This window comes from Mastomys coucha, unplaced genomic scaffold (assembly GCF_008632895.1).
Source record: "Mastomys coucha isolate ucsf_1 unplaced genomic scaffold, UCSF_Mcou_1 pScaffold12, whole genome shotgun sequence".
Taxonomy (NCBI): domain Eukaryota; kingdom Metazoa; phylum Chordata; class Mammalia; order Rodentia; family Muridae; genus Mastomys; species Mastomys coucha.
Window position 1 is genome coordinate 5,980,841 of NW_022196894.1, and position 15,885 is coordinate 5,996,725.

At 42.3% G+C, this 15,885-nt stretch overlaps 1 long non-coding RNA gene across 1 annotated transcript; it reads left to right on the forward strand.

Annotated features, from left to right (window-relative positions):
* The first annotated feature begins 3,775 nt into the window (after window positions 1–3,775).
* On the forward strand, window positions 3,776–14,794 carry LOC116084972. The gene is made up of 2 exons (XR_004116336.1): window positions 3,776–3,875; window positions 14,357–14,794. It is a non-coding gene; the product is annotated as an uncharacterized LOC116084972 (long non-coding RNA).
* The last annotated feature ends 1,091 nt before the right edge of the window (window positions 14,795–15,885 follow it).

The following is a 15,885-nucleotide window of genomic DNA, read 5'->3' on the forward strand; positions in this document are numbered from 1 at the left end:
TCACTGAGACTGAAAAGGACATGGATTTCCATTCTTGTGGCTCATGTGAGTAGGTTATTGTTAGGGAAAATAAACATCTGGGGGTTGGCGGTGCCAGCTTAAAATATTGACTATTCTGGTTGATTGACAAGCTAGGACGTCTTGAGATAACAACCTCAGCTTTCATATTTGATGTTCAAAGTGAAATATAGAATAACAAAAAAAACTATTTTGTTTTTAAATATATATATAGTTTTATTATGACATAATTATATCATTCCCCCTTCCTCTTCTTCCCTCTAGACCTCCTATGTACTTAGTTTTTTTTGTTTCTTTTCATATTTATAGCCTTTTAAAAATTGTTTGTGAGTGTGTGTTCTTCACATGACTTATGTACACCTAAGGGATGTGTTCCTGACATTTTCTAGGCCCCCATCATTTATGCCTTAAAAGAGTAGCAGAAGTTTCATCTTTAAAACATTTCTCCTAGATTAAGTGCAAAAGGATAAAACTCTTATCCTAAAAGTGGTCTTTTTCTTCTGTAGAATATCTGTTTCTGTTCATACCCACTATTGCTAACCTGTGTTGGCAAAAAACATTTGGATTCTATCATAATTTTCACCCATCCATTCCATCCATCCATCTATCCATCCATCCATCCATCCATCCATCTATCCATCCATTCACCCATCATCCATCCATCCATTCACCCATCCATGTATCCATCCACATGTCCAGAGTTCACTCATCTATACATCCATATAAATAATCTTGCATCCTCAAATCTAGGTATACATACATGAATGGTAGATCCATCCATTTATGCATGCAGTCACATATCCATGTATCCATCCACACACCTATCTATCCATTCATCCATGTATCATTCTTAAATCCATGCACATGCATAATCATCCATTAATCCACTCAGTCATCCATGCATCCATAGACATGCCAATCCACTTATGTTTTCATGTTCATCCACACATGAACACAAACTCACATAACTCTAACATATTATTTCAAGCATTCATTTACAGATATTCTCCTCTGTTTCCCATTTTTTCCTTTTCTAGAACACTTACCCTTTCTAGTTTCAATATTTCTCACTTTGGGTATGATTATTCTTCTAAAACATTGTTTCAAGTACCTAAACTTTCATTTTAGTTAACATGAAGATCAACCCATTTGTGAGATTTTTGTTAGAATTTTGACTAGAAGTTATATTTCTCGATCCCTTACAAACTTTAATTACTATATAGCGACCTCAGCATAGGCAAGTTTAATGACATGGATGCAGTGTCCTCTATGGGTGATTAGACTACAAGGGTGAAGTGTTTTGGGAGAGATCATCAAAACATGAATGGGTAATTCATCTACACACGTTATAATTGATTCTGCCCCTACCTAAACTGCTTCTATCCTGAAGACAACTTACAGCCTCTACATGGTATAGGTTTATCTCTGTCCTTCAGTAGCAACAGGATAAGCAACCAGCTCTCAGGAAAGTGCTGAGGGAAAAAGAGTGTAACTATAGTCTTGAGCAACCCCCTGCTCATTCCAATGAGCCCCTGATACCCTGCCTTTAGATTCCTGTAGCAAGGATTGGCTGCTTTTTCTCCACCCTAAGAGTCTAGGACCTGGAGGAGCCCTTACATGCTTGACTTCCTCTTATCTTCCTAGTTCCTCCGAAGTTGAAGGAAAGGCACGTGTATTTGCTGTCTTACCACATTGCTAGGTACACACCTCTCTAAAAATTGTCTTTAAAAAAAAATCAACACAAAAAGAACACACCTCAAAATTAGAGCCACCAGCAGGTGACATTCGTAACCTGACTTTAAATAGCATCACCTCATTTCCAGCTTGCTTTCTATAAGGCACACTTTCCACACATGACATCTGCCACTGTAAATGTTGGTGGTGTTTTCCCCTTTATAGTGGTGACATGAAGTTTAATTCTGGAATAATAAAACAAGAAAAACAGCACATAATAAGTATAAACATATGTGAAATCACAGTCTGGTATGTGAGTGGCTGAATTTAATCCTGCAGAATTTCTTTAAGATGACGAATATTGCCACTTATAAACAGGACCAGAGTTTCAGTGAGGTATTGAAGTTGCCTTCAGCCACACACATAGTGCAAATTTGAACCTTCCAACAGACTTAAACGAACCAAAACCATGAGTGGATCTCATGTTGGTGAATCTGAGCCGGATCCCCCTATGAGTGGATCTCGTGTTGGTGAATCTGAGCCGGATCCCCCCATGAGTGGATCTCATGTTGGTGAACTTGAGCCAGATCCCCCTCCTCAACAGGCTTAGGGCTTTGCTAATTGCCTTAGGAATTTGCTAATTATAAAATGGCCGGTCAGACACGTCAGTGTTGAATTGAATTGACATTGATGCAGCTCTTGCTACATGTACCACCTGATGGCCTTACACCTGCCATTGTGGCTTTTGTGACCCCATTTCTTCCTTTTGTCACCTTCATGGAGACATTGCCTTGTTGCTCACATTCACTGATGAGGAAAATGGAGGTTCAGGAAGATGAGAGCAGGAGGTAGATCTCACCAGGTAGTCAGGATACCAACTGACCTGGAAGGCTTACACTTGCTAGCTGCAGCTGAAGACACTCTGGTTCCTGCACAGGCAAATGACCAAGAATGTGATGATGGACTGTCCATGGCTCCTTTTCCTGTAGTCTCTCTCTCCCACCTTCCTTTAACCCTCACACGGGAACCAGGCAGAGACCCCTTGTACCCTTCCTCTTGGTTAGAAGTTGCAGCAGCCATTTCATCAAGGTTCCCTAGCACTGGTCTCAGGTGCACATCTTCCTCTGCTGCTTAATAAAATTCTTTTGCATTCAGACTCACCTGTTATCTTCAGGTTTCACTCTTTTGATGATTCCTGTGCTACACACTAGGCGCTGGCCTTTGGTGTTGGGAGCTCGGGTGACTACTCATTGCCCAGCACAGTGAAACCAGCCTCTGCAGCACTCACGGAGGTCCTGTGCATATTATCCCTGTGTTAACACACACCTGACACACAGGCTACATGAGTGACTGACCTGGACTGCACGTTGTCTGTCCCCAGTCCTTTACATTTCAGCTTCATCCTGTCACTCTGGATGAAGGGTAACTAAATCAACTCACAAATTTCACTGTAAATTTTCACAAGAAAACGTCAAAACCCATTTTATAAAACTGTTCCTTCTAAACACACTTACAGGTTTACAAAGGAGCTCTAGGCCTTAGTTATGGAAACTAGGATGAGAGTTTCTAGCTGAAGTGACCAGAGGCAAAGATTGAAGCCTTGTTCCTCATGGCCAGCACAATGATGGTTGGCTGCAACACATATCTCAATGTACATGCTAGCATATGCACATACAAACATGTGCATACATATACATACCCACACACAAACACACTATACAGTTACACACACACACAACACACACACACACACACACACACACACAGAAGAATTAAAACAAAAGATCAAACTATCTTTAAAAAAGAATCAAAACATACACTTATTCTCATACACTGATTCTCTGACCACTAGTGAGGTTGTATTTGTATATGAGCTTGATACAAGCTGGATGTGCTTGATGTAAGCTTAGAATCATCTAAGAGGAGGCAACCTCAATTGAGAAAAGGCCTCCGTAGGATGCAGCTGAGAGCAAGCTTATGGGGTGTTTCCTTAATTAGTGATTGGTATGCTTAGGTCCAGCCCATTGTAGGTGGTGTCACCCTTGAGCAGGTGCTATGAGAAAGTGAGCTGAACAAACCACAAGGAGCAACCCTTTAAGGGGCACTCCTCCATGGTCTCTGCATCAACTCCTGCCTCCAGGCTCCTACCTGTGTTTGCTGGGGGATGGACTGTCACGTGGAAGGTAAGTTGCACCCTCTCCCAAGTTGCTTGTGGCCATGGTGTCTTGACACAGTAATGGAAACCTTAGTTAAGAGGGGAGGTGACCAGGGATAAATGAGGTTCTAAGTGTTCGATTCTGACCCGAGCCATTAGTGTCTGTAAAAGAGACAAGAATGCTCACCTGTCAGCTCCAGCAGACACACACCCATGAAAGAAGAGGTCAGGGTAACCTCTACAACACAGGAGAAGGTCCTTCTCCTACAGACTCCTACAGGTCTGTCTTCTGGCAGATTTTCACTGTAGACTTGAGAGCCTCTAGTGCTGGGAGAAAATAACTCTGTTCTTCAAGATCGGTCCAGTCTGTGATATTTTGCCATGGCAGCCTGAGAACACCAAGACAGATGGTAATTAATTTGATTTGCCAGAAAGGTCAGACATGGCAAATTAAAGCTCTATTTAAATTAGCCATAAAGTAAGCATGGTTATTTATCTATGAAACCTACCTGAGAGTTGGAGAAGCTCAGAGCATAGAATGTATATCTCTGGAGACCCTAGGGAACAACAACCCAGAGACCCCCCAGCAGAACATGTGTGTGTGTGTGTGTCTGTGTGTGTGTGCTGTGTGTGTGTACATGTACATGTGTGTGTGTGTCTGTCTCTCTGTGTCTCACTCTGTCTCTGTTTCCCTGTGTCTGTCTCTGTGCCTCTGTCTGTCTTTGTCTCTATCTGTGTGTGTGTGTGTGTGTGTGTGTGTGTGTGTGTGTGTGTGTGTGTGAGAGAGAGAGAGAGAGAGAGAGAGAGAGAGAGAGAGAGAGAGAGAGAGAGAGAGAGGTTCCCCTGGCCTTGGACATCACTTCTAGACAAGCCTCAGGCTAGCAGCAGATTTGCTTAGTCTTTCTCTAAAGTGAAAGCTGCCTTGTTTACTGCTTTTCTGTTTATAAAAATAACACACTCTTATGTGGAAAATAAACCAGTAATTTTAAGATGTAGAAAGGAAAAAGTAAGAGCTGACGCAGCCCCTCCACTCAGAATCACTGCTGTGAAAATGCCGCCGAACGGCTATGCAGACCTCTTGTTTCTCATTCATTCCCATGTATATATAGACACAAAGAAATGGTATATGGGCTTCAGAAATAAACATTGGATCGCATCACATTACAACTCCAGTTTCAAAGCTGCCTTTCTCACTCGAGAAAAGTGCCAGCATAGCACACATCATCTCAGAAGGCAGCCTGCCTGGTTTAAGTCCCAGCTTGGCACTGCTAAATAGGAAAGCTGGCTTTCTCCAACACTCACATTCTTAACCTGGAAAATGGACACAAAAACTCATATGTCTTAGGAATGTTCTGAGAATTAAATGACTTGGTGTCTGGAAAATACTTTGGATTATGCCTAGGATATAGAAAGTATCATGGAGGAATACATAAGACACATACACACAAGTGCATACATATACCCATACAGGTGTACACACACACACACACACACACACACACACACACACACACACACACGCTTTGAAGTCTTAATCCTACTGAGTTTACCACCCATGTGCTGGAATTTTAGGTATATGCCTCTACAGCTCCTTATGTGATGTTTGAAACCATGGTTCCATACAGGCAAGGACTCTGCGGTCCTCATCACCCTGGGAGGCTCTATACTTAGCTCCTAGGGAGGTGGGTGCAGACTGATGGGGTGAGGAGCTAGGTGTGTTGTTCTAGCTGCAGCTCTTCCGGGCTGCTGTCACTAGAGAACCTATAGGAATCCGGAAACTGGCCTCTACCTTCAGGAGGAAGGAGAATAACACTTTCAGTGACTAACAAGGGAACTAAGCTCGATCTAAAGAAGTGGGGTGAAAACTCACACAGTGGTTTTTGCCTGCCCAGACTCATATCCTGCATTGAGTTCTGGGACTCTGACTTTCTATAGCAACTGGCCAGTCCATATCCCATCTCTTAGTCACACGTGAGCCTTGGCAGCACTGCCACTCTGCCTATGGGAGTGTCTCAGTTAGGTTTTCCTTGCTGTGAAGAGACATCATGGCCAAGGCAAGTGTTAAAAAGGACAACATTTAATTGGGGCTGGCTTACAGTTTCAGAAGTTCTCATCATGGCAGGAAGAATGGCAGTGTGCAGGCTGACATGGTGCTGGGAAAGGAACTGAAAATTCTACATCCCGATCTGAAGGCAACCAGGAAGAAACTGAATGTTCTGCACTGGACGGGGCTTGGGCACTAGGAGCCCTTAAAGCCTGCCCACACAGTGACACACTTCCTCTAACGAGGACACACCTCCTCATAGTAGCACTTCCCATGGGCCACGCATATTCAAAGCAGCACTGGAAGCTTAAGCTGCATTTCTGTATTAGTTACTTTTATGTCACAGTGACCACAGGACCTGATAGAAACAACTCCAATGGAAAGGTTGTCTAGCTCATGGCTTCTGTCTGTCATGGTTGGGAAAGCAGGATGGAATGAACAGCTTAGGTCATGGTGGTGGAAGCATGTGTCAGAGGTTGTTCCCATCTTAGTGGGCTAAGAAACAAAGAATAAGGCATCAACAGGGTCTAACTTTCAGTGGCCAGCTCTTAGCATCCTGCTCCCTGCAGTAGGACACTGGCTTCTCAAGCCTCCACAGCCTCCCAGATTAATGTCAGCCAGGATTAGGCATTTGAAACAAGAGCCTATGAGGAAAGAACAAATTAGATTTAAGCTGAATGGTCTCTACCCATTGAAACCAGCCATCTTTTCTAACAGACATCTGATCATGGTCCCATCCCTCTTTCCCAACTAATCCAATCCCAACCTAATTCTTTTTCTTCCTCAAGTATACATAACAATGATGTACATAGCATTGAATCCAGAAAAGAACATGGCTTAAGGAAGTGGCTACTCTATACTAGCAGTGTGCCTAGCATTCACACACACACACACACACACACACACACACACACACACAGAAAGAGAGGGGGGGAAGAGAGACAGAGACAGAGACAGAGACAGACAGACAGACATAGACACACAGATGTGGAATATTTGTAATGTGATGAAAGTTTCGTGGATTCAGTTAGCCAAGTAAAGAACTTTACGTTGGGTAAGAGGCATACATTTTTTTTCTCGAATTTCCATGCTGCCTCACGACACTTTCCCTTAGCCCTGGGTGGCTCAGGGTCTCCGTGGCTCTGGCTCTTTTTATCTCTTTGTTTCCCGTGCTCAGGAGCTCTGCACATTTCTTTCCTTCTTTTCTCTCAGCTTCTCTCTGAACCACACCAGCTCCTCAGGCTCAGCTTCTCCACCAAATGCTTCTACAATGTATTATTTAAGACAGCAAAGGAAATTCAAGTCCACATCTCTGAATATCATTTTCACCCTAGTATATTAGACAGAAAAATGTCAGATGGAAAATACCTCAGCTGTGTGGTGGCAAATGGCCAGGTAACAAGTTATTCCTATTAAACAAAACAAAACACTGTAATTTTTGGTAACCTTCAGTCGACCATAGAGGTCCTTCTTTATAGGCATTCTGGGACAGAAAAGAAAGAAGACTAACATGAGTGGCCTGCACACTTACTCTTATTTGCCGAACCTGGATTTTTCTGGCAACATATTAACTCAGAAGGTGAGTAAGTGACCTGACTATCAGGGATGCTCCTCAAGCCAGAGTCACTGAGACCCTGCGAGGCTGAGGGCTAATGGAAACTTTCTTGAGATAAAATGAAAATCTGAGAAAAAAAGAACCCAATGTGAAGTTATTTACTCAGCCGCTGAATCCATATAACTTTATCACATCACAAATAACCACAATAAATAAACATTTATTTATTCATTCATTTATTATTTATTAACTTCAAAATGATGACTTAAGTTTCAGAACTTAAGTCAAACAGTTTCTCTAAGGGCACACTGCTAGAAAGAGGCAGAGTCCAGCCTGAGACTCAAGCAGGCTGAGGTAAAGCAATTGGCCTTTGTATTAATCACTTCTGTGAAGCTGCAGCAGGGCACAGGAGAGTCCAACCTAGGAAAGGTCGGCCTTGGCTCCTGGTCCTGAAGGGTTAAGTCATGGTTGCTCAGCTCCAGGGAGCAAAGGGTGAGAGCATCAGGGTATCATGTGGTGGGAAGGTGGGCAGGAGAGAACCTTTCACTTAATAGCTGACCAGGAAAAAGGAGGGGGGACGAAGAGGAACCTCTAAGGACTTACCTGTACATCTACAGACCTGCTTCCTCCAAGTTACACCCCACTTGCCTAGAGTTCCAATTGCCTTCCAAAATTATACTACCAGTTAGAGATTCCAGCTTTCACATAGGGAACTGTGGGGACATTTCACATTTAAGCCACCAATAATCACATTTATGACCATACATCTCCATCTCTTTACATCCCTGGTCTCAATCACTGCAGGCTACAGAGAGAAAGTCACTGTACATGCTAGAAGATACTTCACCAGGTGTTACTTCCACGGGCTGTCTGACAGGAGTGGTGACCACACGGGCCTGGGAACATGGGGTGGAAAGATGTATGACCTTCACATTTCACCCCTGCACAGCAAGCATGCCTGAGAAGACACCCAGAATTCCCTGCTGCTTTTAGTAATTCTTTGGCTGTGTGAAATGATGCCCGGAATGTCTATGGGACAATTGTCATGTACAACGATGTGGTTGAGACGTGGCCATTAGAAACTGGAAGCGATCAGACTCAATTACTGAATCATCACACTTTTATTAGGTCCAGAGTACTGTCACCATGCTTTTCTGCCTGGGGTTTTAGCATCAAGCTTTGTTCATACTCTCTTATATTTTGGTGCAAAAGGAATATAATGTAGAAAGAGCATGTTTCCATCTGTGTGGATTCCAGGTTAGCTATCAGGCAGCGGAATCTAGCAAGGGGATGGCTAGACCCACACTGGAACATGCCGTATTTTGTTTCCCTAAGCACTTCCTGCAAGATTTCACTCTGCAAAGCCTTGACTGAAAACTCAGGGAAACAAAATGGTGTCATTTACTGCTGGGTCTTGACTCAGTTTACATCCCAGAGATATCTTATGCATCGGTTAGGTGCCGGGTACTACTCGTGATGCGGTGGTTCTAACACCAGTAAGTGGTGGTCCTTCTTTTTATAATGTTTATGGTCAAATTTCAGAAGACAGTATCATGCAAAAATGTCACAGGCAGAGAGAGAATGCTGTAGGGGAAACAAAGCAGGTCAAGGGAAAAGTCTGCCAGGACAGGAAATGTTGTAACTGGCTTTCAGAAGTGTAAATTAATATGACTCTTGTGGAGCGTACATTGAGGCTGCTATCGGAAAGGAAGAAATCTGCCTGGGAGTTGAATGCCTAGCTGATGCTACTATTTCCTGGTTGTGTCTCAAAGAAGTGTCTTCCTTCCTCTGAGAGTGAGTGTTCTCATCACTAGAGCGGGAGGAATTAAGGGCTGGCGAGATGCCTCAGCCGGTCAGTGCTTGCTGCTCACGGATGAGGATGCCCAGAACTCTTGTTAAAAGCTGATATTGGTGCCTCTATCTGTAAGGCAAGCCACTCTGAACAGTGAAATATGTGCTGTTTCCATAGAACTTAGTAAGCACGGGGATGGGGAGACACGGAACACAACACAGCCAGGGACAGTGATGCTCCCCTTGTATCCCATGCATGGCCATGTAGCTACACGGTATATATTAATCCTGGAGAAGTGCCCTCTCCTTCAGCACCCTATACTGGCTGTTCAGCACTGCCTTGGGTACAGTGATGCCACTGTAAGTAAGAGGGACTTGACTTTACCCTCAGCTTCCAGTGGTCGTGACAGGAATAGTTATAAGAGAGTTGCACAAAACCCATGGATAACATGATGTAAGAGAAAATGCCATAAAGAGGGTAAACTGAGGTCATGAGATGGAGTAGGATGGCTTCATCATAACAGTCACAACAACACAGGCCTGACTTGGTATTTGTCCCCAAACTGATGCTCAGTGATAGCTTAAGCTCTAGGCCCTGTCGGGTGACAGCTCATTTAGACAATGCAGCAGACTCCCTTCTAATCCACAGTTCTGCTCTCTACAGTTTCAGCAACCCATGGCCAACATTGATCCACAAACATTAAGTGAAAAATTCTCAAGGTGAATCTTAAGTGCTCAGTTGCAAAATGTTGTAGACAACATATGACATGTCATACCACCCACAGGGAAACACAAATCATGTTTAAGCACTGTCTCCACACTGTATATGTTTCTTACCCTTCAGTTATGTGGTGGACATCTCACTTGTCATGATCCTGAAATGTTTGTGTTAAATCAGTGTCTTAAAATTCATCAGGGGAGGTTGGATTCCCCTTATAAGGGCTAAGTAGATAGTATAATGGGAAGGTAGGAATCAATGCAGAATGACTACAGCTTCTGGAATAGTCTGAGTAGAAATGGGTGAAGGAGTTAGAGAGACACAGGCATAAGATCACTATTTGTGTGTTCAAGAGAGAAAGGTGGTAAGCATGTCTTGATTCAGCAAATCTGAATCATGTGGTGATCCCCAAACTCTGTAGTAAGGAAGACTGGAGGATGAGTTAAGTATCTGAGGATGAGGTCCAGGGTTAGTCTGGGTGTTAAGTCTCAGATTAGTGCATGGTATCTAAGTGGTGACATCACCTAGGCAAATGGGCACTGCAAATATACCTCAGAGGGAAATCTAGGCTAGAATGATAAGATTTTGAGCCATGAGGTTTCAGATCATATTGATTACATGAGACTGAGAGGGAGTCTAGATAGAATATAACAACCATTGGGGAAAAATGAGATTGGCTTATATATACTCTAACACTAAGTACTCAATATCTCACATGCACATGCATGCATGACTGCAAGCACCAGCTCTGGACTGTGAATGGAAGATGACAGCTGTTTGCACTTTGGATCTGATCTTTATAAGTTTGGTAACTCTAGACAAGTCACTCCATCTCCCTGAGCCTACTTCCACTGTCCATAAAAGCAGGCTCTGTTGTGTTCCAAGGTTGCCAAGGAGATCAGCAATTATGTGTGTCAACCTCTAATCACATCTCGAGATGGGGGCTTATTGTAGTAGGCTTCATGACTATTTTCCCTCCCAGACTCATCCTGCTCTCCCAGCCCATGTCTGCAGTTCTGCAGTTTCCTTGATTCCTGCCACATTGCTTCCTAATCTCATCCCAGACCCCCCAGCAGCAAAGGCAAACTGCTGCTAACTCTCTGGGATCGCTCGATTTCAGATATCTTGCCCCCAAGTAATATCTGGCTCATCTGAGCAATCTCAAAACTTCTCATGTGTAAAACAGACAATTTGGGTTGAGCCACTTTCTAAGCTGCATGCTAATAAGTGGTGTTCTTATTGCTATTATATTTGCTTTCAAATCAGCGAGTATTCTGATTAGATTCTGCAGATGCAGATATTAGCCAGTGGTGTGGAGACGATAAAAGCTATTCTTAGGCAATCTCTCTCTTGATTAATCCCTGATGCTTATTTGATAGTTGATGACATCAGGAGATAATCTTGCAATGCTGTCAACAGTGTTTGTGAGCTGATGGAGAGACCGAGAATAACCATGTGGTGCCACTGCACATTTTCCAAGCACTACCTTAACTTCAGCATCCTCTGGAAAGCATTTCCGAGGCCTGGCCTGAGCCAGGCACTTCTCAAAGGTGTGTGAGGAACAGAAGAGGATGTGCTGGGATCTCAGGTGGAGGATCTACATGAACTGGGCTCCAGAGTGCTCTTTCCTTTCCTTTTTTCTGTGTATAGATATTTAATTGTTTTCAGCCTCCATGCCTTCATGGGTCGTCTAGGGAAACAATATCCTTGCCTTGTGTATTATTGTGAGGGTTCTATAGAATGTTGCATGTTATCAAAGCTATCCCACAAATGCCAGTAGCAGACATCTTAATTAAATGCATACAACAAGCCTTTCATACCATCTTCTTATTCTCAACTTCTCCAAGCTAAAGAGCAAAGAGAGGGGATAACTGTGATGAAGACTCAACGGTGGCAAGTTAGTTAGCTGAGCTTGAATTTGAATCTCAGCCTTTCCACCTTGGCATTAGTATCTTTGTACTATATCCAAAACACCAAATGTGTGTCTGAAAGCTAACAAGCAAAGCTATGTGGATACATGCTACCCTAGGCTCTAAGTATACAGATAAACAAAGAGTGCAAAGACACATGCTAAGGCCTGAGGATGTAGCTTGGTAAAGTGTCTACCTAGATCACACAGAGTCCTAAATTCAATATCCAGCATCCACTAAATCTAGGTGTGGTAGTGGAAGCCTTGGGTCCCAGAACTCCAGAGGTAGAGGCAAGATGATCAGGAATTCAATGTCATCTTTAGCTACATAGCAAGTTTGAGGCCAGCCTGGACTTCAGGAGATCTCCATCTCAAAACAGCAGCAACAAATAAACAAACAATCCCCACCCTCCCCCAAAAAGCAATAATAAGAAACAAAGAAAGTGTGATCTTCCAGAATGTAGATTTATTGTATTCAACAGCTCACATTCATATATATCAAATATTTATTGATTTTTTTCAGAAGTATCTCAAGCTGGCCCAGACATAGAAGTAATATGTATAGAAGTTATGTAGTATGAGACATAAGCCTCTGACTTAAAAAGTATGGAATGACATGGAAAGGCTGATACAGGGCAAAGAAATTGATGCTAAAACATTTTATCTACAATCAAAATATTTGGAATTATTTGTGCATGCATCTGCACATGGTATGTAAATGGTGAGTTGTGCTGCTAGTGAGCAACAAAATGAAGGAAGAGGCCAGGGTCACATCAAATACAGTCTCTCTGAAATGTCAGTTTTTCTCAAAATAGACCTATCTATCACATGACTCAGCTCTACCTTCAAGTAGGACTCCAAGTCAACATGACTCAGGGATATGCACATTATTTGTACACTATTCATAGACTACAAGAAATAAAACCACCCAAGATAGCCTTCAACAGATGAATGGATAAAAAATAGGTACCTATATACAATAGAAGTTATTAGCCATAAATAATGAAATTATACTATTTGTAGAAAATGATAGATGAAATGAAAATCATACATAAGTGAAATAAGCCATTTCCAAAGAAATATCAAATGTGGCAAACATCTTTATCATCTGAACCATCTCACTGACCCACAGAATCTAGGTTTAAACTCTGTGTGTGTGTGTGTACATAAATGCATGGGAGTATACATGTGTATGTGTATATATGTGTGCATGTGTGTGTATGTGTGTGCATGCATGCATGCATATATGTGCATATGTGCATGTCTGCATATATGTGCATATTTGTACATGTATGTGTGCATCTGTGCTTGTGTACATGTGTGTGTGCATATGCATATGTGTATGTCTGCATATGTGTGTACATATGTGCATATGTGTGTGCATGTGTGCATATGTGTGTACATGCAGATGATGAAAGCAGAAAGGGAAACAAGAATGGAAGTGGCAATCTTAGAGGAGGTGGAAGGATAGAGATCAAGGCATGCATATGGCATGAAAGCAGAGTGGAGGATTATTTGGAAGAAGAAGGGGACCAGAAAGATGGGGAAAGGCAGAGAATGGTCAAGGATGAATGAATTAGGACTAAGTATCACCATAAGTATTAAGGACACCACAGTAACACCCATCATTAAGTATACTAACTGGACATTCATCAAAAGGAAATATCAAGTTTTAAAATCAGTATTTCTTGTTCAAAGTAAAATGTTTTCCAATGCCATCTTATATATGCATGTCGTCTACCTCGAGCACATGTACCTGATTAGCCTTTCCTACTCTTACTTCATCTTTACTCTCATGTCTTTCCTCTCTCCCTAAGCTTCACATATGAAAATGGCATGAGATTTATTTGAATGAAGTCTTCTGATTTCAGTTAGCAATCTCCAGTTCCTTACAATTTCCTGCAAGTGACACTCTTTAGTTTTTTGCAGTGAGTAGCACCCATTCAGAGCACACACCACATTTCCCTTTCCATTCTGTTTCATGAGTCCCTAGGCTTATTTCACAACCCCACAGTGGTGAAACCTTAGCTTTTGTTATCACTATTACTGTTGTTGATATTCCTTAAAGAAAACTGAAGTTTTTCTAGATGAATCCAGAGATATGGTGAGGAAATGTGTTGAGGTTATCAAAATGTTGCTTTCATCTTAGTGAAGAGACAGAAACCTTCCAAGAAGCTGACCAACCATGGCAGAAACAGCCTTCAAGAGGGCTAGCTTGGAAGCATGAAAACTGGCCTATTAGATTGGATATCACACATGGAGATGACAGAGGAAGGACCTGCTTATCAAGGGTTATGTAACCCTCATGAAACTTCATTATGAGAATCTGATTCTCCCTCCCCCAATGGCTCTAAAGTGACGATGTTTGTTTGTGATATGGAGTAAATCTAGGGCACTTGTTCCAAAAATAACCACAGTACGGCAGAGGGAGGAGGTGGGTTGGGTATATCTCACCTTGCCCTTGACCCGCTTGTTCCTCTTGTACCTCTCAGGGCCAGACAGGATCAGGAACTAGAAGACATAGTCTTTCTGACCCACACTTGACCTTCTGAAGTGTCTCACCTGAAGCCATTTCTGTCACTCAGCCTGGATCTGGAGATCCAGCTTCGTGGACACTTCCAAGGAAGGACTCCATGATTTGGGCCAGAGAAATCATCTTAGGAGCACTTAGCCCACCCTTGTCAATGTTCTGCACAGTCCCCACAGTAAAAAAAAGGGGGGCCTCTGCTCTTAAGGATTGTGATACATCCTGGAGACTGCTGGAGACTGTGCATGTTGAATTGGTTTGCCTTCAAGCAACATAAAAGCTCTGGAAAGAAAGGAACTGCATTTTGTTCATATTTGTATTTCTGTCAGCCCAGTACAGAGCTTTGAACATAATGCATGCTCAATGAATATGCAATGAATGAATAAATGAGTTAATGAGCAAGCATTTGAATGATACGACCACTTTATTCATTCAACAAATAGGCATTTTCTGAGTCTCTATTTCAGTTTGGTTGTTACAGCAGAGGGATTAAATTTAACACAATTGTTAGTGTGTGGGTATGAGTTTAAGAAATATCAAATGGAAGGATGGGAAGAGGGAATAGGAAAGAGGAACCTAGGACGATGAATAAAGGCAGGAAAGAGAAAAGAAGCCATTTGTGGATTGTGGATGCTGGAAATACTCACATGTACCAAAACACAGAGAGGGAAACTGAAAGAGTTGAATGACCTTGTATAAATGAGCTGAGAAGCTGGGCAGTGGTGGCACATGCATTTAAACCCAGCACTTGGGAGGCAGAGGCAGAGGCAGGCGGATTTCTGAGTTCGAGGCCAGTCTGGTCTACAGAGTGAATTCCAGGACAGCCAGGGCTACACAGAGAAACCCTGTCTCAAGAAAAAACAAAAAACAAAAAAAAACCCAAAAAACAAACAAACAAAAACAAACAAACAAACAAAACAAAACAAACAAAAAACAAAATAACAAAACAAAAGAAAAAATGAGCTGTGAGATACTCACCTTCCCTGTTGCTCAGTTATTCATCCACAAGGTGGTCACAAAATTTATAATGGCCCTTCATTTAAAAAGTGAAATGTAATTCTTTCATTTCTAGTCCATGGAGAATATGCATCTAATGCAAAGAGAATATGGTGGATAAGGTGGGGTTTGATTCTGAAACTCCACACAGGATTAGAGCATCCTTCTCATTTTCCTCCTCCTTCTGTCTGCCTCCTCTCTCCACTCTTTCTTCTCTTTCCTTCTTTCGTCTGTTTATCTTTCTCCTCCTTTTATTCCATTCTTTCCTTCCTTTCTTCTTCTCACTCTTAAGTACAGATCCTCCAGTAGCAATCCAGGCCTCAAATGTTTGCAGTCAAGGTTAACATCTCAATTGTGAACCTCTGAGAGGTTTTAAGTCAGAACCACTCAGAGGAGCCTCTTAGGTCCTGACCCATTTTAAGACAGCAAATGTTTGAAGCTAAGTTTGGGGGTTGTTAGTTTTTGTACCAACTGAAAACACAATTTCACCCTATTTTT